The 21784-nt window shown below is 43.0% G+C and overlaps 1 protein-coding gene across 1 annotated transcript in view; it reads left to right on the top strand.

Moving 5' to 3' along the window:
• The window catches only part of MERTK (MER proto-oncogene, tyrosine kinase), a 609785-nt gene that overhangs the window by 94272 nt on the left and 493729 nt on the right, over positions 1-21784 (top strand). The gene's annotated exons all lie outside the window — the stretch shown is intronic.

The raw sequence follows: 21784 nt of genomic DNA, 5'->3' as shown, positions 1-21784 counted from the left end.
CTCCTCCAAGAACTTATCCAATCCTTTTTTAAAACACAGCTATACTGACTGCACTAACCACATCCTCTGGCAACAAATTCCAGAGTTTAATTGTGCGTTGAGTAAAAAAGAACTTTCTCCGATTAGTTTTAAATGTGCCCCATGCTAACTTCATGGAGTGCCCCCTAGTCTTTCTACTATCCGAAAGAGTAAATAACCGATTCACATCTACCCGTTCTAGACCTCTCATGATTTTAAACACCTCTATCATATCCCCCCTCAGTCGTCTCTTCTCCAAGCTGAAAAGTCCTAACCTCTTTAGTCTTTCCTCATAGGGGAGTTGTTCCATTCCCCTTATCATTTTGGTAGCCCTTCTCTGTACCTTCTCCATCGCAATTATATCTTTTTTGAGATGCGGCGACCAGTATGCCAGGAAGTGTCTGTAGATGGATAGAGATTACCTCAGAAGTGCAGATCCGGTAGTCGCCCGCGGAGCGGGGTATGCCGATGATGTCTGTCATGATGATAATGAGGTAGTCAGAGCTGCAGAGCCTTTGCAGCTCAGGGTATATTGGAGTCAGTAGAACTGAAGAGAGAATGGTAGTGGCTCGAGGCACGGGGTACGCCGTAGGATAGCTTCAGTAAGGCTGGAATCGTAGAAATCTGTAATTGATACTCACAAATGAAAGTCCCAGGAGAATGTCCCGAGCAGCGGGCCAAGAAGAAGTCCAAGGCAGAAGGCCCTCCGAGGAGCGGATAGCCAGGATGCGGAAGAGCCCCCGAGGAGCGGGTACCCAGAGTATCCACACACTGAGAAGGAATCTGGAACAGACGTTCGAGAATGGAGCGGATTCAGCAATGAGGGAACTCCTTGCTAACTCGTCTTAGCAATGGGCTAGTCAGCTTAAGTACAGCATCGAGTTGACATCATCGGGAGGGGACGCCCCCGAGGTTCCCTCCATGACATGTACAAAGGAGGCCCTTGTGCGTGCGCGCCTAGGGGATTCTGGAAGTAAGATGGAGGTCGGCAGTGCCCACGCGGTCCCAGGGATGCCGGGGAGGTCGGCATTCACTGGCGGAGGCCGCCATTCTTCCCAAAATAGACGGAGCAGGGAAAAAAGAGGTGAGCATGAGAGGTCACAGCCATCTGCGACCGGGTGCAACACTGGTGCTGCTGCATAAGAAGCAGCCTGGAATGAGGTCTCTGGTGCTGCTATGGGTGAAGCAGCCTGAAGCAATGTCTTTGGGACTGCTGCAGATGAAGAAGCCTGGAGCAAGATGGTGCTGCTATGGGAGAAGAAGCCTGAAGCACAGTCCCCATTTCTATGTTTCTATGTTTCTCTAGTGCTGCTACTGGAAAAGCAGCCTGAAGCGAGGTCTCTAGAGCTGCTGTAAAATAAGAAGCCTGGAACAAGGACTGTGGCGCTGCTCCAGGAGAAGCAGCCTGTAGCAAGGTCTTTGAATCTGCTATAAGCACAGCTTGGGTTACAGTTTTTTTCTGTTGTGGGCAGAGCCTGGAATACTGTCTTTGAATCTGCTGGGGTAGAGTCTTTGACAGTGCTGTGGGAGTAGCCTGGATTGGAGTCTTTGGACACACTGTGGGTGCAGCTTGCAGCAAAGTCTTTGGAGATGTTGCTGGTGTAGCCTGGTCTGGAGTCTTTAGAAGTGCTGCTAGTGCAGTCTGGCTCAGAGTCTTTGGATTTGCTTCTTTTGCCACCTGGACCAGAGTTTTTGGAAATCTGCGGGAGCAGCCTGGCTTGCAGTCTTCAGAAATGCTGCTGATGCAGCCTGGACCGGAGATTTTGGAAGTGCTGTGGGAGCAGCCAGGAACTCAGCTGATATCCCTGTGGCATGCACTACCTGAAGCCAAGCTTTTGACAGTGCTGCAGATTCAGCCTAGAGCTCAATCTTGGACGCTACTTGTGCTATCTGAGACTGTCTTGGATGCTGTGGTCACAGCCTTGGATGGCGACTTGGATGTTGTGGGTGCAGCCTTGGACGAAAGTGTGGACACTGCAGATGCAGCCTAGAGTGGAGTCTTTGGAAGTGTTGTGGGAGCAGCCAGGAACTCAGCCGTTATTGCTGCAGCACATACTACCTGAAGCCAAGCTTTGACTGTGCTGCAGATGCAGTCAAGAGCTGATTTTGTTTAGAGCAGGTCAAGAATTCTTTCAGAATACTGGAGCGCCAGCTTGCAGTTGTGCATAACCTGAGCTATATGTGCTTCATCTTTCCATAGCTAAGGATCATAGCCCAGGGGCTCTGCATAGGAACAGGCACTTCTATGCAGATCTTGTTGTTGAGGAGAGTCATAGACATGAGAAAACAATCCTCAATAAGTTTTTTCTGAATGGTACATTTTGAAACAGGGTATATGATTCGCAGAGCAAAAAATTAAGTTGGCATCCTTTTCTATGGTTTGAGCTGGTCCAAATTGTCACAGGGGTCTGGGCCTAGCAATCAGGTCCACCTGGTGGGAAAGTATGTACCTGAGAGGCAAGGTGGAGGTATGATGGTGGAGGTCAGGAGCTGTTAGAAGAGCCAGGAGAGAAACATGGAAGAAGAACACTGAAACTGGACACAAGCAGGACATTGGAGACTGAAATGTGAAGCAGAAAGGTTTATATGCAGGAGTGATGGAACACAAATACAATTGCAGGAATCTTGGAATAGGTTACTTGAACAAGGTTAGGATACTTAGAATAAGCCTTGGAAATCTGAGAACAAATGGATGCTGCTTCCACAAGTTGGATGCCGACTGCTATTGGACCAGCACTATATGGCTTCTGAGCAATATTTATGTACTGGTGGGAATATAGGGCACACCTAGTGCTAATCCAATCAGCAGGGCAGGGTAGGTGCAGTCACCTAGAGTGCTAAAATGTTGGGTGAGAAAATCCTGCCAGCGCAAGGTACAGAGAGGATGCCTTCCAGAGCCAATACTGCAGATTCTACAAGAAGTAGAGAGATAATGGATGCCCTTCAAGGGGCTCTGCTCAAACAAATGGTAATAGAACCCACGAGGAAGGGTGTGATACTTGACTTAGTGCTCACTAATGGGGAAAATGACTCTAATGTCTGGGAAGGTGTCCACCTGAGCACCAGTGATCATCAGACGGTATGGTTTGATATTTCAAATGGGATACAGAGAATTCACACGAAGAGCCGAGTTTTGAATTTCAAAAATATGGACTTTGTCAAAACGGGAACAAACCTGAAAACAGAACGAGAAGACTGAGAGAAAATGAGTGAGGTGTATCAAGAGTGGCCATATTAAAAGGAACTATTACAAAGGCAACAAATCTATATGTTAACAAAGTAAATAAAAGTAAGAGGAAAATGAAACCAATCTGGTTCTCAAATGAGGTGGCTGAAAAATAAAGACAAAAAGAACAGCGTTCAAGAAGTATAAAGGATCCCAAAAAGAAGAACACAGAGAATAATACTTGGTGAAACTGCCGGAGACGAAGAAAGAAATCAGGAAAGCAAAAGGTCAAGTGGATTGCCAAAGAGGTAAAGCGAGGTGGGAAAACATTCTTCAGATACTGTATATCAAAGAAAGAAGGAAGACCCAAAGTTGTATAGTGAAATTGAAAGGTGACAAGGAGCAATGTGTAGAGAGAGACAAAGAAATGGCAGAAATATTAAGCAAATATTTCAATTCAGCGTTTACTAAAGAAGACCCTAGAGAAGGACCATTGCTGGCTGACAAGATCATAGATGGAGTTGAGTAGACAAAACTCTACTTACAGAAGAGAATGTATTGGAAGAGCTAGGCAAACTGACAAGGCCATGGGGCTGAATGAGGTACATCCCAGGATATTGAGGGAGCTCAGAGATGTGGTGGCGGGTCCGCTGAAGGATCTGTTCTATAGATCCCTGGAAATGGGAATGGTGCCACAAGATTGGAGAAGAGCGGTTGTGGCCTCACTTCTCAAGAATGGTAGCAGAGGGGAGGCTGGAAACTACAGGTTGGTTAGCCTCACCTTGATGGTGGGAAAATTAATGGAGTCTCTGTTGAATGAAAAGATAGTGAACCGAAGGATTGCTGGGCTTGAAGCAGCATGGATTCACCAGGGGAAGATCCTGTTAGATAAATCTGATTAATATTTTATTTGGGTGACTAGAGAATTGGATTGAGGAAGAGCGTTTTACTTGGATTTTGGCAAAGCTTTTGGTATGGTACCACATAAGAAACTTGTGAATAAAATGAGAAGCTTGGGAGTGGGCTCCAAATTGGTGGAGTGGAGTCAACAAACTGGTTGACTGACAGGAGATAGTATGTAATGATAAATGGAACCTACTCTAAAAAGAGAATGATATTAAGTAGAGTACCAAAGGGAAGGTTTTGGGACTAGTTCTCTTCGATGTCTTTGTGAGCGACATTGTGGAAGGGATAGACGTTAACATTTATCTTTTTTCAGATGATGCTAAGATCCGCCTGAATGAGTAGAGAGAATGAAAAGTGATTTAAGAAAGCTTGAATAGTGGCCAAAAATTTAGCAGCTGGGATTCAATGCCAAGATTTGCAGTCATGCATTCTGGGGTGCAGTAAATAAAAAGAGCTGTATGTGATGTGGGGTGAAAGACTAATGTACACCGACTGTGAAGCAATGTGCCAAGGCAATAGCTAAAGCCAGAAGAATGCTGGGCTGCATAGAGAGAGGAATAACCAGTAAGAAAATGGAGGTGGTAATGGCCTTGTACACGTCCTTGGTGAGGAGTCACTTGGAGTATTGTGTTCCGTTCTGGAGCTCATATCTCAAAAAGATATGAGGTAAGATGGAGGCAGTCTAGAGAAGGGCGACCAAAATGGTGTTGGGTCTGTATTGGAAGACTTATGAGGAGAGGCTGAAGGATCTGAATATGTACATCCTGGGAGGAGCAGGGGAGATATGATACAGACCTTCAGATACCTGAAAGGTTTTAATGATGCACAAACGTTGACCCTTTTCCATTAGAAAGGAAACAGTAGAAGTAGGAGTCATGAAATGAAATTCTAATGGGGATGACTCAGAACCAACATCAGGTAATATTTCTTCACAGAGAGGGTGATGGATGCCTGGAATTCGCTTCTGGAAGAGGTGATGAGAATGAAAACAGTAAACAAATTCAAAAGGACCTGGGATAAACACTGTAGATCCCTGAAGGCTAGAGGTTGTAAATGAAGAAAAGGGTGCATGGGATAAGCTGCAAGGAATGGCAGTTACTACTCTTAACAGAAAGCATGGGGATTACTACTCTTAATCAATTAGCCTTGATTCTTTTGACACAACTGTAACATTGATCTTTGCTTCAATGGGTATGGGGAAAATGGGAAATTGGTTTCTGATGACAGCCAATGCTGGTTCTTTACTTTTATTGTCCAAGGTACTGATGTGGAGACATTAGGGAAAAAGTGCAAGACTGCTTCTATAACCAAGTCCAAAAGCAAAGCATGTTCCAGCAGCATTGTCTGAATTATCAAGAAGGCTGCTCACCCCATAAAAATGTTGCCAGCAGTAATTTTGTTATGGATTTAACAGTTGCCTTGTTTTGATTGAAAATATTATTATCTTATCAAAAGGCTTGGGGATAACCAGCATGGAGCGGCAGTTACTACCCTTAACATAAGGCTTGGGGTAAACTCGCATGGAGCAGCAGTTACATAAGAAACTTGCTGGGCAGACTGGATGGACCATTTGATCTTTTTCTGCCATCATTACTATCAGGGTCAATGGAAGCATTAGGTGGGGTAAGCGGTGGCCTAGGGCACCGGAAGTGCCGGTAAGGGCAGCAGTTTTGAAAGGATGGATGAAGCATGGAGCTGGAGCACGTTTTTGGGTACGTATTTAATTGAAGAGCTGTGGTCATTTTTTAGTGTGCGATGAGAGAAAGAGCATATGACAACATCACCACCTAGGGTGGCTGGACACACCTCCACTGGCACTGATCACTATGTTACTATGTTACTGTCAAAGGGAGCACTTGTTGGAGCCACTGCCTCCTGTAGGAGGGAGAGCTGTGATGGAGCTACTGCTAATAAGTAAAGTTGGGGGGAAGGGAGTGCATTAACAAAGGTTTGCATAGAACACCAGATAATCTTGCACTAACCCTGACTGAAGGGGCATGTGTAACTCTCCTAGGAAACAGGACAAATAGACTAGAACTCCAAGGAAAACCAGCTGTTTCTGCAGCCCTGTGGCAGGTTCAAGGCCTGGAAGTTCCAAGGTTAGGGATTCAAACTCTGACCCTGACACCTACCCTCTTTTTCCTGTCTTTTATCTAGTTGCCAATCCACAATAGATCACTGCCTCCAATCCCATGACCTTCCAATTTCCTGAGGAGTCTCTCATGAGGGAATTTGTCAAATGTCTTCTGAAATTCCAAGTACACTGTATCAAGTGGCTCAACTATATCTGCATATTTATTTACACACAAAAAAAATCTAGTAAATAGGTAGACTTCCAATGGCATAAACCATGTTGACTCTCTCCCATGAAACCATGCCTATTTATGTCATCAGTAAGTTTGTTTTTAAGAATAGCTTTAATCATTTTACCCAGTACAAACATCAGGCTCACTAGTCTATATTTTCCTGGATCGCCACTGGAGCCCTTTTTAAAAATCGCCATCACATTGCCCACCCTCCAATCTTCAGGTATCTTGGCTGATTTAAATTTTATTTATTTATTTATTTGAGTTTTTTTCTATACCGGCATTCACGGAGATTCGTATCATGTCGGTTTACATAAAACAGGGGTGATCAATACATTATAAACGTGTATAAATATAACATGATAGGTATAAATGATAGGTTGTCAGGCCATCATTTAGGGGGATCAAATTTCCATTAAAGTGGGTTACAAATTCTTTCAAATATTTAGGTATTATTTTACACAGAGATCCTTCCCAGCTCTATAGGGTAAATTTTCAGAAGCTATATATGGATACATAATATTTATTAAAGGCATGGACTGATTTTCCTTTGACCTTAGTGGGTAAGGTGATTCTTTTTCAGATGGTAATCTTACCCAACTGGCTGTACTTGTTTCAAACTATCCCCTGATACATGTTGAAAAAAAGATTTACGAAGATTGGAGAGTCTTATCAGATAATATTTGTGGAAGGGGACCAAACCTAGAATGTGTTGGTTAAGCTGATGGGTAAATGGGAGGGTTTGGGGTTAGCTAATTTGAAGTTATATAATGTATCTTGCAAATCTTTGTCATGATGGAAACAAACAGAATGTTGGGAATTTTTAGAAAGGGAATGGTGAATAAAACGGAAAATGTCATAATTCCTGTGTATCGCTCCATGGTGAGACCGCACCTTACATACTGTGTACAATTCTGGTCGCCACATCTCAAAAAAGATATAGTTGCGATGGAGAAGGTACAGAGAAGGGCAACCAAAATGATAAAGGGGATGGAACAGCTCCCCTATGAGGAAAGACTAAAGAAGTTAGGACTTTTCAGCTTGGAGAAGAGACGGCTAAGGGGGGGATATGATAGAGGTGTTTAAAATCATGAGAGGTCTAGAACGGGTTAATGTGAATCAGTTATTTACTCTTTCGGATAATAGAAAGACTAGGGGGCACTCCATGAAGTTAGCATGTGGCACATTTAAAACTAATCGGAGAAAGTTCTTTTTCACTCAATGCACAATTAAACTCTGGAATTTGTTGCCAGAGTTTGTGGTTAGTGCAGTTAGTGTAGCTGTGTTTAAAAAAGGATTGGATAAGTTCTTGGAGGAGAAGTCCATTCCTGCTATTAATTATCTTAGAAAATAGCCATTGCTATTACTAGCAACAATAGCATGGAATAGACTTAGTTTTTGGGTACTTGCCAGGTTCTTATGGCCTGGATTGGCCACTGTTGGAAAGAGGATGCTGGACTTGATAGACCCTTGGCCTGACCCAGTATGGCATCTTCTTATGTTCTTATGGAGACTGGCTCTTAGCTTCAAGATATACACCTGTAGACATGGAACAAGCTTTTCTTTCTCCTATGTCTTAGTTAAGTGCTACATGTGCCGCGCTCAGTGTTACATTTGCCTGTCAGAGATAGCCTTCTGGTGGTGCCATTGGTTAAGACATGGAGATATTTATCTTCTGTGTTGGGGTTAAAAAGCTCAACTTCCTAGTTTTTGTCTTTTATAGGCAACTATGCATTTTTGCCAGGGATGCATTCATCTGTTTTTTTGCAATGGGTTGCTAAGGGATTGCAAAATATATGGGAGAATTAGAATGTATAGCAGTGAATGATGACATAGACTTAATTGGCATCTCAGAGACATGGTAGAAAGAGGATAACCAATGGGACAGTGCTATACCTAGGTACCCTCTATGTTCCCCCCGCCAAGTCAGCTCTCAAAAAACGAGCATTCTCTATTGCTGGACCATTACAATGGAACAATCTGCCCTCGGAACTCCGAACAGAACCCTGCCTGCGGACGTTCAAAAAAAAACTGAAGACCTGGCTCTTCTCAAGAGCATTTACTTAAAGTTCCTTACCTGACCCTACTTTATAGAACTTAGGTTCAAACGTGTCTAACTGATCGAAATTTCCCCGTAACCTTTATAATGTACTCCCTGTGCTGACTATCATGTTTTTCCTTTTTTGATTTTCCCCATATTCCACTCGTTATGCTTGTTCAACTATAACTCTATTCGCGTACAATTTTGTTAATTATGTTCATATAGTTTGCTGAACAATTTTTTGTTAAATTAAGTTCATATTGTTTGATGTAATTTCCAAATGTTGGTTCACTGTAAACCGAACCGATATGTACTTGTACATGATCTTCGGTATAGAAAAGTATTTAAATAAATAAATAAATAAATACCGGGGTACAAATTATATTGCAATGACAGAGAGGAGCACCCGGGAGGAGGTGTGGCGCTTTATGTCCGGGATGGCATAGAGTCCAACAAGATAAACATCCTGCATGAGACTAAATACAAAATCGAATCTTTATGGGTAGAAATCCCTTGTGTGTCGGGGAAGACTATAGTGATAGGTGTATACTACCGTCCACCTGGTCAAGATGGTGAGACGGACAGTGAAATGATAAGAGAAATTAGGGAAGCTAACCAAATTGGTAGTGCAGTAATAATGGGAGACTTAAATTACCCAATATTGACTGGGTAAATGTATCATCGGGACACGCTAGAGAGATAACATTCCTGGATGGAATAAATGATAGCTTTATGGAGCAATTGGTTCAGGAACCGACAAGAGAGGGAGCAATTTTAGATCTAATTCTCAGTGGAGCACAGGACTTGGTGAGAGAGGTAACGGAGGTGGGGCCGCTTGGCAATAGTGATCATAATATGATCAAATTTGATTTAATGACTGGAAGAGGAACAGTGTGCAAATCCAAGGCTCTCGTGCTAAATTTTCAAAAGGGAATCTTTGATAAAATGAGAGAAATTCTTAGAAAAAAACTGAAAGGAGCAGCTACAAAAGTAAAAAATGTCCAACAGGCGTGGTCATTGTTAAAAAATACCATTCTAGAAGCACAGTCTAGATGTATTCCACACATTAAGAAAGATGGAAAGAAGGCAAAAAGATTACCAGCATGGTTAAAAGGGGAGGTGAAAGAAGCTATTTTAGCCAAAAGATCTTCATTCAAAAATTGGAAGAAGGAACCAACAGAAGAAAATAGGATAAAGCATAAACGTTGGCAAGTTAAATGTAAGACATTGATAAGACAGGCTAAGAGAGAATTTGAAAAGAAATTGGCTGTAGAGGCAAAAACTCACAGTAAAAACTTTTTGAAATATATCCGAAGCAAAAAGCCTGTGAGGGAGTCAGTTGGACCATTAGATGATCGAGGGGTTAAAGGGGCACTTAGAGAAGATAAGGCCATCGCGGAAAGATTAAATGATTTCTTTGCTTCGGTGTTTACTGAAGAGGATGTTGGGGAGGTACCTGTAATGGAGAAGGTTTTCATGGGTAATGATTCAGATGGACTGAATCAAATCACGGTGAACCTAGAAGATGTGGTAGGCCTGATTGACAAACTGAACAGTAGTAAATCACCTGGACCGGATGGTATACACCCCAGAGTTCTGAAGGAACTAAAAATGAAATTTCAGACCTATTAGTAAAAATTGGTAACCTATCATTAAAATCATCCATTGTACCTGAAGACTGGAGAATAGCAAATGTAACCCCAATATTTAAAAAGGGCTCCAGGGGCGATCCGGGAAACTAAAGACCAGTTCTAAACACCAAAATCACAGAACATATAGAAAGACATGGTTTAATGGAACAAAGTCAGCATGGCTTTACCCAAGGCAAGTCTTGCCTCACAAATCTGCTTCACTTTTTTGAAGGAGTTAATAAACATGTGGATAAAGGTGAACCACTAGATGTAGTATACTTGGATTTTCAGAAGGCGTTTGACAAAGTTCCTCATGAGAGACTTCTCGGAAAAGTAAAAAGTCATGGGATAGGTGGCGATGTCCTTTCGTGGATTGCAAACTGGCTAAAAGACAGGAAACAGAGAGTAGGATTAAATGGACAATTTTCTCAGTGGAAGGGAGTGGACAGTGGAGTGCCTCAGGGATCTGTATTGGGCCCCTACTTTTCAATATATTTATAAATGATCTGGAAAGAAATACAACGAGTGAGATAATCAAATTTGCAGATGACACAAAATTGTTTAGAGTAGTTAAATCACAAGCAGATTGTGATAAATTGCAGGAAGACCCTGTGAGACTGGAAAATTGGGCATCCAAATGGCAGATGAAATTTAATGTGGATAAGTGCAAGTTGATGCATATAGGGAAAAATAACCCATGCTATAATTACACAATATTGGGTTCCATATTAGGTGCTACAACCCAAGAAAGAGATCTAGGCGTCATAGTGGATAACACATTGAAATCGTCGGTTCAGTGTGCTGCGGCAGTCAAAAAAGCAAACAGAATGCTGGGAATTATTAGAAAGGGAATGGTGAATAAAACGGAAAATGTCACAATGCCTCTGATTCGCTTCATGGTGAGACCGCACCTTGAATACTGTGTACAATTCTGGTCGCCGCATCTCAAAAAAGATATAATTGCGATGGCGAAGGTACAGAGAAGGACTATCAAAATAAGGGGAATGGAACAGCTCCCCTATGAGGAAAGACTAAAGAGGTTAGGACTTTTCAGCTTGGAGAAGAGATGGCTGAGGGGGGATATGATAGAGATGTTTAAAATTATGAGAGGTCTAGAACAGGTAGATGTGAATCGAGTATTCACTCTTTCGGATAATAGAAAGACTGGGGGGCACTCCATGAAGTTAGCATGGGGCACATTTAAAACTAATCGGAGAAAGTTCTTTTTTACCCAACACACAATTAAACTCTGGAATTTGTTGCCAGAGGATGTGGTTAGTGCAGTTAGTATAGCTGTGTTTAAAAAAGGATTGGATACGTTCTTGGAGGAGAAGTCCATTACCTGCTATTAAGTTCACTTAGGGGCAGATTTTTAAAAAATACGCGAGTGCGTACTTTTGTTCGCGCACCAGGCGGGAACAAAAGTACGCTGGATTTTATAAGATACGCGCGTAGCCTACAAAATCCGGGGTCGGCGCGCACAAGGGGGTGCACATTTGTGCAACCTGCGCGCGCCGAGCCCAGCGCGAGCTGCATGTTCCCTCCGAGGCCGCTCTGATTTTGGAGCGGCTTCGGAGGGAACTTTTCTTCGCCCTCCCCCCACCTTACCCTTCCTTCCCCTACCTAACCCACCCCACCGGCCCTATCTAAACCCCCCCTTACCTTTGTCGGCAAAGTTACGCCTGTCGCTGGCAGCCCCGCACCGTCCTCCAGTCCCGGGGGCTGGTCCGGAGGCCTCGCCCCCGGGCCCGCCCCCGAAACACGCTCCCTCCCTCCCCTTTTCGAAAGCTCCAGGACTTACGCGCGTCCCGGGTCTTTACGTGCGCCGGCCCTGCGCGCGTAAATCCGGAAGGATTTACGCGCGCGGGCCTTTTAAAATCCGCCCCTTAGAGAATAGCCACTGCCATTAGCATTGGTAACATGGAATAGACTTAGTTTTTGGGTACTTGCCAGGTTCTTATGGCCTGGATTGGCCACTGTTGGAAACAGGATGCTGGGCTTGATGGACCCTTGGTCTGACCCAGTATGGCATTTTCTTATGTTCTTATGTTCTTATCTCTCAGTTTTTTGATGAAGAGGGTAATCTACTAACATTTCAGGGGTTGATAACTGAATATAATTTAGATCATAAGCATTTTTATGCATACTTGCAGGCACGTCATTACATAAATTCATTGAAAATCGATGATTAGCAACAGAAGAATAGAGTACTGTTGTCTGATATGTACGACATTTCTGATCCTTCACATCATACCATTTCTTTCTTATACCAAATGTTATCAAAAAGATTGAAACTTTGTAGCCATGTTCTGGTTCTGGATGCCTGGAGACAGGAATAAATTTTACAGAAGCACAATATGCCCGGCTGTTTAACCGCATATGTTCTCTGACATGTAATGTAACTGGGAACTGCAATATAAATTTTTATTACGTTATATATTTCTCAGCGTAAAGCCTTTGTTATGAAAATCACCAGTTCAGATCAATGAGCTAAATGCTCACTGGAAGGATGGGTCATTATTTTTGGGATTACTCGAGAATTCTTAGTTACTGGAAATTAGTAGTGTGCTATGTTTTCACAGTAGTTGGGGTCATGTTACCTTTTACAGCCACCATGCTTCTTTTTGATCAGTTTCCAGACATTGTCTTTAATACTTGTTTTCATAAACTGTGGGTTCGTAAACTGCTTTTGGTGACAAAAAAAATGTATAGTACAATGTTGGCTTACAGAAGACCCTCCTACACTTATATTATGGAGGAATCAACTTCACCAGATGTGTGTTTTTGAGAAATACATGGAAAAAACGGACACATTTATAAAAAAAAAAAAAAAGGTTTCTTTGTGAATCTGGACTCCATATACAATCATTATCTCCAAGAGCTCGGTTTGATTTTAAATTACTTTTAGTGTGCCTGCCTTCTGCTAGTTTTTCTTTTTTCTTTCATGCTGCTCTGAATTGAGAAGTGTTAAAGCGGGTGGGGGTGGGAATAGGATAGGGGAACCTCTGTTTTTATAACATGCCAGCATGCGCTTGTTATAAAATCCAAAGGGGGCGCACACAAGGGGGGTTAAATGATGCAATTTTTGAATTGCGGCCGTCTCCAGTTCCCTACCCCCACCTGCCCATACTCCATCCCTCTTCCCCTGTTCTCCCTGACCCCTTAAAACAGCCTACCTTTTTTTATCTTTGTTTCAGAACTTACACCAGCTCCTGAGCTGGCATAAGTTGTGTGCACTGGCAGGCTGCCGGAGCACAATACCCCAGCACAGCGGCAAATGGCCGCTGTACCGGCCACCTCTAGCTCTGCACATTCCCGCCCCTTGGACCGCCCCTCTCTGCCCCTTTTGTGAGGCCTGGCTCTTGTGCGCATAACGGGTTGTGCGCACAGCCGGGTCCCTTCTAAAATGCGTGCGGTGCTCGGAAGGCCCAACCGCACATATAACCCCCGGATTTTATGCGCGTGGGTTTTTAAAAATTTGACCGGTATTGTCAGTTAATGGTGGTGGACACTGCACAGGATATACCAGTGATCCGGCATATTTGTTGTAGTTTATTGTTGGCAAAAATGAACAAAGATTTGACTATCAATGATAGCTTGCAGATCACCAGAAACAGGTCTACAGTTTCATGTTTGAGTTCCTTCAGAATTCTAGGGTGAATAGCATCTGGTCCTAGTTATTTGTTTGTTATTCTTTAATCTGTCAATCTGAGCTATTATGTCTTCCAGTTTCACAATGAGTCCATCTATTTGCTCAGAATCATCACTATCAAAAAAAAATTTCCAGTGTGGGTATGACCACAGTATCCTCTTTAATAAAGACAGAGGCAAAAAATTAATTTAGTTTTTCTGCTATTTCCTTGTCCTCCTTATTCATTCCTTTTACCTCTCCGTAATCTATTGGCCCAACTGACTCCCTAATAGGCTTTTTGCTTCAAATGTACGTGAAAAAGTTTTTGTTACTTGTTCTATCTCTTTGGGAAGCTTCTTTACAATAGGTAAAGTTGGAGGAAGGGCGTGCATGAACAAAGGTTTGCCTAGAACTCCAGATACTCTTGTACTGGCCCTGACTGAAGGGACTTGTCTAACCCTCCTAGGAAACAGGACAAATATACCAGGACTCCGAGGAAAACCAGCAGCCTTCTTAATTATTTTTTTATGTTTAAACAATTTTTATTGGTTTTGTTCTTACAGCAAATACAAAAAACAACTGTGAGGAAGGTGGAGTTCTGACCTTACCTCAATAGAACATCACCTATCCCTATAGGTCACAAAGCAGAAATTTCCAAATACCATCCCACCCCACCCCATCCCCTACTGTCCTTGAAATGAGATGTCCATTACTATAGGGTCCGAACGTAAGGCCTCCAGGGCATCTAGGCTGACCACGGTTCAGTCAGTCACGACCAGGCTGTGGGCATGTGGCGGTAGGTGCTGTAAGTAGGAATTCCAGACCATGAGGAAGCGGCGTTTGTGACGCGGGGATTCTTGAGACGCCAGGTGTTCCATCATCATCAGGGAGTGAAATTGGTTTCTCCAAGCCCAAAAAGACGCTTGGTCAGGGGAACGCCATACAGACAAAATCACTTTTTTCCCAACAAGACCAGCTTTTTGCAGTAGCATGCAGGAGCCAGGATCTCGAATCCGGATTGGGGAGATGCAGCCAAATAGTAACCACATAGGGGACACAGGGAATACCACATCAAGTATATCCGCCATATAGTCCGCCACCCGACTCCAAAAGTGGCGCACCAGGGGGCAGTACCAAAAAACATGAGATAAGGTACCAATGACGGTATTACAGTGGGGGCAAGTAGCTGATTGGGTTATGGTTAGTTGTCGTGCCACCTGAGGAGACACATAGGCACGACATAAAAATTTAAACTGTAATTCCCGATAGTACATACTGGTAGAGATCCTGGCTTCGCGCCTGAAACATCTCTGTAAAATATTGTGTGTCACCATAAAGTCCCCATCCTGATTCCAACGGGTTACCAAAATTGAAAAGACATCTAGGCGTACCTTGTGACGGAGGAGTTTATGATAAACTGACAAAGAGGGGACTTTTGAATACTCAAAGTAGAACACCCGATCCAGTGTCATAAAAACCTCGGGTTGCTTAGAGACATCCGGCAAGGCCTGGACATAATGCCGGATCTGTAGGTATGGAAAAGTATGAGGGACTCCCAAACCATACATCTGACCGAAGTCAGCAAAGTCCAGCATCCGCCCATCCCAAGAAAGCTGGTGTCCCAAACAGGTAAGACCTTTAGACTCCCACACCTGAAAGGAACTCGATTGGGACCCAGGAAGAAATTCTGCATTCCCCATAATAGGAAGAAAATGGGCACATAGTATTAGGGATGTGAATCGGATCCGATATCGGATCCGATTCTGGTTCCGATTCACATCTCTATAGATGTGAATCGGATCCGATATCGGATGTGAATCGGATCCAATATCGGATCCGATTCACATCCCTACATAGTATGGAGGTCTGCAATATTTTGGTTAATCTCACCCATGTCTGTCGGATGTGCTTAAGCAAGGCCGATTGAGACAAAAAAGGGGAGAGCTACGTGGACTGAGCTTGTAAGACATATGGGAGAGCTCGTGGGTGGGTTACCGTAGTATCTGACACCAGCGGGACAAAGTGCAACTGGTTCAGCAGCCAATCTCGAATTAGACGTAAATTACATGCTAAATTATATAAAGGTAAGTCAGGGAGCCCTATGCCCCCGTCTCTTCTTTGTGCCTGTAACCAGGAAAGGGGAATCCTAGGCTTCCCCCCGCACCACACAAAACGGCAGATAGCGCTATTTAAAGTGGCCAGATCCCTCTTCAACCATAAAGGTACATTCTGCAGGAGATAAAGCCATTTTGGTAAGATGGTCATCTTAAATAAGTTAACGCGGCCAGATAATGAGAGTGGGAGGGTACCCCAGGTTTTTAATAAAGCTTGAGTGTCTCGAAGCAACCCTGGTACATTCGCTTGGTAAATCTGGTCCGGGCCAGCGGGGATAAATACCCCCAGGTAGCGAATATTATCTCCAGACCATTTCAGAGGAAACACATCCAGCCATTGAGCCCTCAAGGTTACTGGAAATGCTAAGGCAGACAACTTGGATTCATTGAGTCTTAGCCCCAAAAAGGTCCCAAAACTCCCCATTAATCGCAGCAAGGATGGTAACGAGGTGTGCGGATTAGTAATAAATACCAACAGATCATCTGCGAAAGCCAAACATTTAAAAATGTTAGGCCCTACATAGACACCACGGATGTCGTTCTGAATTTGTATAGATAGCAGAAGGGGTTCCAATTGTAGTATAAACAGTAACGGGGAGAGAGGGCATCCCTGCCACGTACCCCGTTTTACAGAGAACCTGTCAGATTGTGCACCATTAGCGGTAATCGGAGCCTGCAGATCCCAATATAGCAGGTGGACGGCGTTTGAAAAAACCCCCTCAAAGCCCATCTTTTGCAATATAGAAAAAAGATACTCCCACTCCACCCTATCAAAAGCCTTCTCGGCATCGAAACTAATGGCCAAATATGGAGAAGCTGTTTGCTGGCAAATGGTCATTGCAGTCAACACTCTGCGAATGTTAGCCAATGCATAACGCTTGCGTACAAACCCCACCTAATGGTCTCCAGTGAGAGTGGGGAGAATGACTGCCAGCCGGTCCGCCAATATCTTGGACAGCAATTCTCTTATTGGCGAAGGCCCTGGCCCCCCACCCCCTCTCCCAAAGGTGTATTAAAAATAAGAAATGGTGGTTCAGTGGTCCTCCTTACCCCCCACCCACACAGTGGTGTAGTCAAACAAACATTGGTGGCTCAGTGCCCCCCCCCTTCCTTTCCCACCTCCTAAGTAGTCCATGTCCGGGCCCCAACCCTGCCTGCCCCAGGCCCTGACCCCCTTCTCGTACCCCTGAACCTTAGAAATGAGTATGGTATCCCATGGTGGGGTCAGGTTGCCCCCTTGCACCTGGCCTGGTTGCGACAATGACCTTGCCCCAGCCATGTGACTGAGCAAGGTCCAGGGATCAGGCGGTGGCATCCAGGCCGCAACAAGATGGCAGGCTGGCAGTGGAGAGGTGAGAAGCTGCTTGCGGGCCTAGCCTGCAAGCAGCATCGTAACAGCACCCCCTCCTCAAAGATCCCCTCCACGGGCCTCCTTTTGCCAGTGGAAGGGGTCGAAGAACTGAAGCTGGAATTTCTTGGTGGAGTACTGAAACAATGAAGTACTTGAAGCTGAAGACATGACATAAAAGGTCAAAGATTCAAAGGAGACGTAGACAAACACTGAAGGCACAGATCAGGCAGGATATAGGATTGCAGGACAGCAAGGCCGCATCTCAGGTTTTAAAAGTTCAGAATGGAAAAATTGAAGACAAGGAGACCAGGTTAAATGAGAAACACAGATGAAGTCGCACCTTGGAGTATAGTCTGGCTTTGGTGCTTAGTTAATCAAGACGGAAGTGGAAAGCACATAGGCATCATCTTCTTGGCAATAGCAATGATGAAAACCGATCAGATAACAAGCTGGATTTAGATGTAAAAGGGAGGTACAACTGGAGAGTGAGTAGGTAAACTATAGGTACCACATGTTTTTGGGTAGGCAAAAAGAAGGAAGCTCAGGGTTACTGCCTCCAGGCTTGCCAAGCCAGATGATAAGATAAATCCTTTAACTTGGTCAAAGAGATTATTTCTCAGGAAAATCCGTATGTTAACCCAGGTTCTCATATGGTGGTGAAGCTGTTCCCAGGAGGAGCTTGGTAGTCGATAGACTTCACTGCGGTATTTAATGCAAGGTACTGATTCGTTATAGGGGGATTTCCCAGATGGGTGTATAGATGTAGCTTCAATCAGGATTGAATCAGAAGAGCCGCTTTAAGGTAGACGGTTAAACACAATAAACAGGGCTCAAGGATAGCAAAGGATTCAAATGGGTGTGTAAAGACATATTTCCACAGTTGGTAGAACAGCACCCATGGAGTTGCTGTGGAGTACACTCTGATTGGTTATATACTCACAGAAGTGTGAAGATATTTGGCGATGAGATCAGACTTGGTACTGGATGGAAACCTGGGCGCAGGTGCCTCCTGCACGTCGTATGGAACTCAGGAAGATAAGCCAACATCTAAGGGTGAAGCTGAAAGACTGTATTGAGCATCCCTACCAACGCACTAAGGGCCTCAGAAGTCTCTAATTCTTCCCCACCGGTATCCCAGGAGCTATGTGTGTGATAAGATGGCAGAGCGACAGAGAGATCCGGGGCGTTGATAGCATCCTAGGAATTCTGTGGCCCCAGGACTCAGTCCTTAAAATGAACCAGGGGTTACAATAGGAAATAATTTGGTTGGAAGATGTTACACATCTCATTATATTGTTATTTGTTGATTATTCTGATGATACATGAATATTAAGTAAAGTGGTTAAAAAATTATGTATTTACAATAGATTTCAAAAATACACAAAAGAGAGGGAAAAGGATCAATGTCCAATATCAATCTCAAACCCACTTAATTCGCAAATGACAATATCATAAACAGTCTTTGCTTTAAAAGATTTACATCTGCAGCCTCTCGTCTCACAATGGGCCGCAAGCTTCAATCAGCTTATAAAGCAGAGTGTAATTCCTTTTTAATCATTTATTGTCATGTTGCCTATCCCTAATCAGAACTTTATTCAAAATAATTTATCACTAAACTTCATTCTAAACACCCCTAAGAAAGGTATACCAGTATGAAAAACTTTATACTTCTCACTTTTCACTCTGTTTTAACCCTAAATCTTCTGTAAAAGAATACTTAGCCAAGTCAACGTGAAATGTAAATCAAATTGTTCCCGACATGAATCACGTTTCGATTGTAAAAACAATCTTCTTCAGGGGATCATTTCACAGTGCTCGTTACTTGACACAGCCAATATTCTTCAATATCCTTAAAAACAGACAAAAAAGAATTAAAAGTGCATCTAACTTTATTCCTGCCTAAATAACCACAGTTTACCCATTTTATCTATCCAAAAATTATCCACACACCTCTCATACTCAGCAGAAAAACTTACCCGGACAAACAATGTCTCACCGCTCTTGTTCAAAAATGGCGCCACAGCGTCTTCAATCCACTCAGGCGTAACCTGCTTTTAAAGCCTACTTCCGTTGTGCCACATCACCGGAAATAGTACTAACTAAAAAAGTGGTCAGAAAACTGCAAATCCCATACTGCCATAGGGCAGAGCAATTAATTGTCCCATACAGCTTGTGGATTAAAAATAGTAATTAACAGAACACACAAAGAGCTGCACATCCCCCGCTTGCCATAAAGTAATCAATTTGTTGCTTTATCAAATTGTGAAAAGAAACAATATATTAATATATCGCTTCTCACTGTTTGTTCAAAAAACAAACCAATCTATTTCTCTATTCAAACCCTTAGGGGCGACAGTGTCAAAATGATATATCCATTTCTGCTCTCTCCGCAAAAGGTAATTGTCAAAATCTCCTCCTCTACTACTGGGTGTCAGCTGTTCAATGACTGCAAATCGCAATACTTCAAAAGAGTGATCACATTGTAGACAATGCTGTACCACAGGCGCCTCCAAACGTTGTCGCATCAAAGCACTCTTATGTTCAATTATGCGAGTCTTTAACACCCTTTTGGTTTTACCAATATACAGTAGCGGACATGGACACCACAAACCAATAGATTTTACATAAAAGGGACATAAAAATATAAAACATGCATTTTATATTATATGTTCAGTTATGGTGCCAACTAGAAAACCCTGCAAAATAAAAAAGACACTTGGAACCCATATGGCATTGGGCCTATTATAATGAGATTTATTACTTACCCTTCTAGGGTTCAAGGTGGGGTACAATAAAACATACATACTAACTCAATCAAATACTTACAAGGAAAATATACAGATACAAGAATTTAAATCAGGAATAGCTGCTAAAAATTGTATTCATAGACATCAGCTATCAGGATTATAAGCCTTTTGAAATAGATAAATCTTTAAGGCTTTCCTAAAAACTGATAAGATATTGATCTTATCTCTTTGGGGAAGGAGTTCCACAGCATGGGGCCAGCTGTAGAGTAGGCCCATTCCTTGTCTTATCCTGGCACACATTTCTGATGGAAGGAAGGTCCTGGAGTCCTTGATTTGAAGACCTCAATGAACAGGAAGGCATATATAGTTTTAAAGAGGTGGTAATCCATGGGAAGGAGATATTATTTATCAAAGTATGGATTGTTGTAGCAAGTTTATACTGAACATAGTAGGTGAATGGAAGCTAGTGAAGGAATTGCAATATAGGGATGATATGGTCACTTAAAGGAGTATTAGTTAATAAGCAAGCAGCAGAGTTTTGAATTATCTGTAAAGGACATGTGACATATGTTGGGAGGCCAGTGAAAAGGTGTATGAATGTGGGTGTGGCCCTCAGAAATCCTTGGGTAAACTGAATTACAGTTACAATATAGTGAACCTCCCAACGCTAACTGCCAGCTCTCAAGCAATAACAACCCTATGGAAAAGCAACACTGGAAATATTAAACCAGACCTTAAAACAGCAATGCACCTCCTATTAGGAAAACAAAACAATCAGGCTGCTATAGATCCCTACACAGAAACTACATGCTAGCAGAATACCTCTCCTCAGTCACACATACAGAACACAGCAGACCATCATCAAATACAGAATAAAGACACCATAAAGGATAAATAGAAAAGTGTAGACAAACACTAAACTGGAAATCACAACAAGCCAGATCCTGTATGCATCCCACCAAAAAAAAAAGAAACACCATCATTCCTTATAAAACATCAAACAATAAAATAAAAAATATAAACCTTCAATCGCAATAGTAAAACCATACTAATAAAAAGAATAAATATTTCAAAACAGCTGATGAATAGAACATCCAATAATTAAAAACATGTACATTTTTTTTAAATGGCCCAAACACCAATACAATATTGTAAAGCAGCAGATATATCAATTAATATCCAATAATTAAAACTAAAAAGGACATAAAATATCCCCTGCTTGCCATTCATAGAAACTTTTGATTCCAGTCACCTTGAGATTATCATGGATTTATTTTCTAATTAACATTTTTTTTTCCTGCTGCCCAAGTATAAGGGACTTCACGGATGAGAGTAGTTGGAGTTGTCCAGCCGATGGTGAGGCAGCACTAGGAAGTCTATATGCCGGTTCCCTCAGGTAGAAGCAGGATAGGGTATGTGTGTATGTTGGGGGGGAGGGCAGCAAGTCTACCTCCAGCTTCTGTGGGTGATGGTAGGGGAGGGAAGGAGAGCAGCAGGAGCAGGCTGATGGAGCTGTTGCTACCACTGCCACTGTGTGAAAACTGAAGAGGCAGGAAGGAAAGCCTCTAGGGAGGCTCCTGATGTGAAATATAAGCTGCTGCGGGGCCTGGTGTTAGTCACAGTAACTCCATGGGCACTGAGCCGCTGTGACCAACAGCAATCATGTAGTCGGCCTGACTGGCCCACTGTGGCATGCCCGAAGCCCCAATAAGCCAATTTGTCCCTGCTGTTTTAGTGGTAAGCCAAAGTAACATTTTCCAAGTAAAGAGTACAGAGCTATGCACACCTATTGGAAGACTGGAAGAATTTTCTGTACAGAGTGAACTGCTGCTTTTTCAGTGCCATATCATGTGTATTAGCAGTATAAATACAA

The sequence above is a fragment of the Rhinatrema bivittatum genome, chromosome 3 (assembly GCF_901001135.1).
Source record: "Rhinatrema bivittatum chromosome 3, aRhiBiv1.1, whole genome shotgun sequence".
NCBI lineage: Eukaryota > Metazoa > Chordata > Amphibia > Gymnophiona > Rhinatrematidae > Rhinatrema > Rhinatrema bivittatum.
This window is presented reverse-complemented; position numbering and strand designations above follow the sequence as displayed.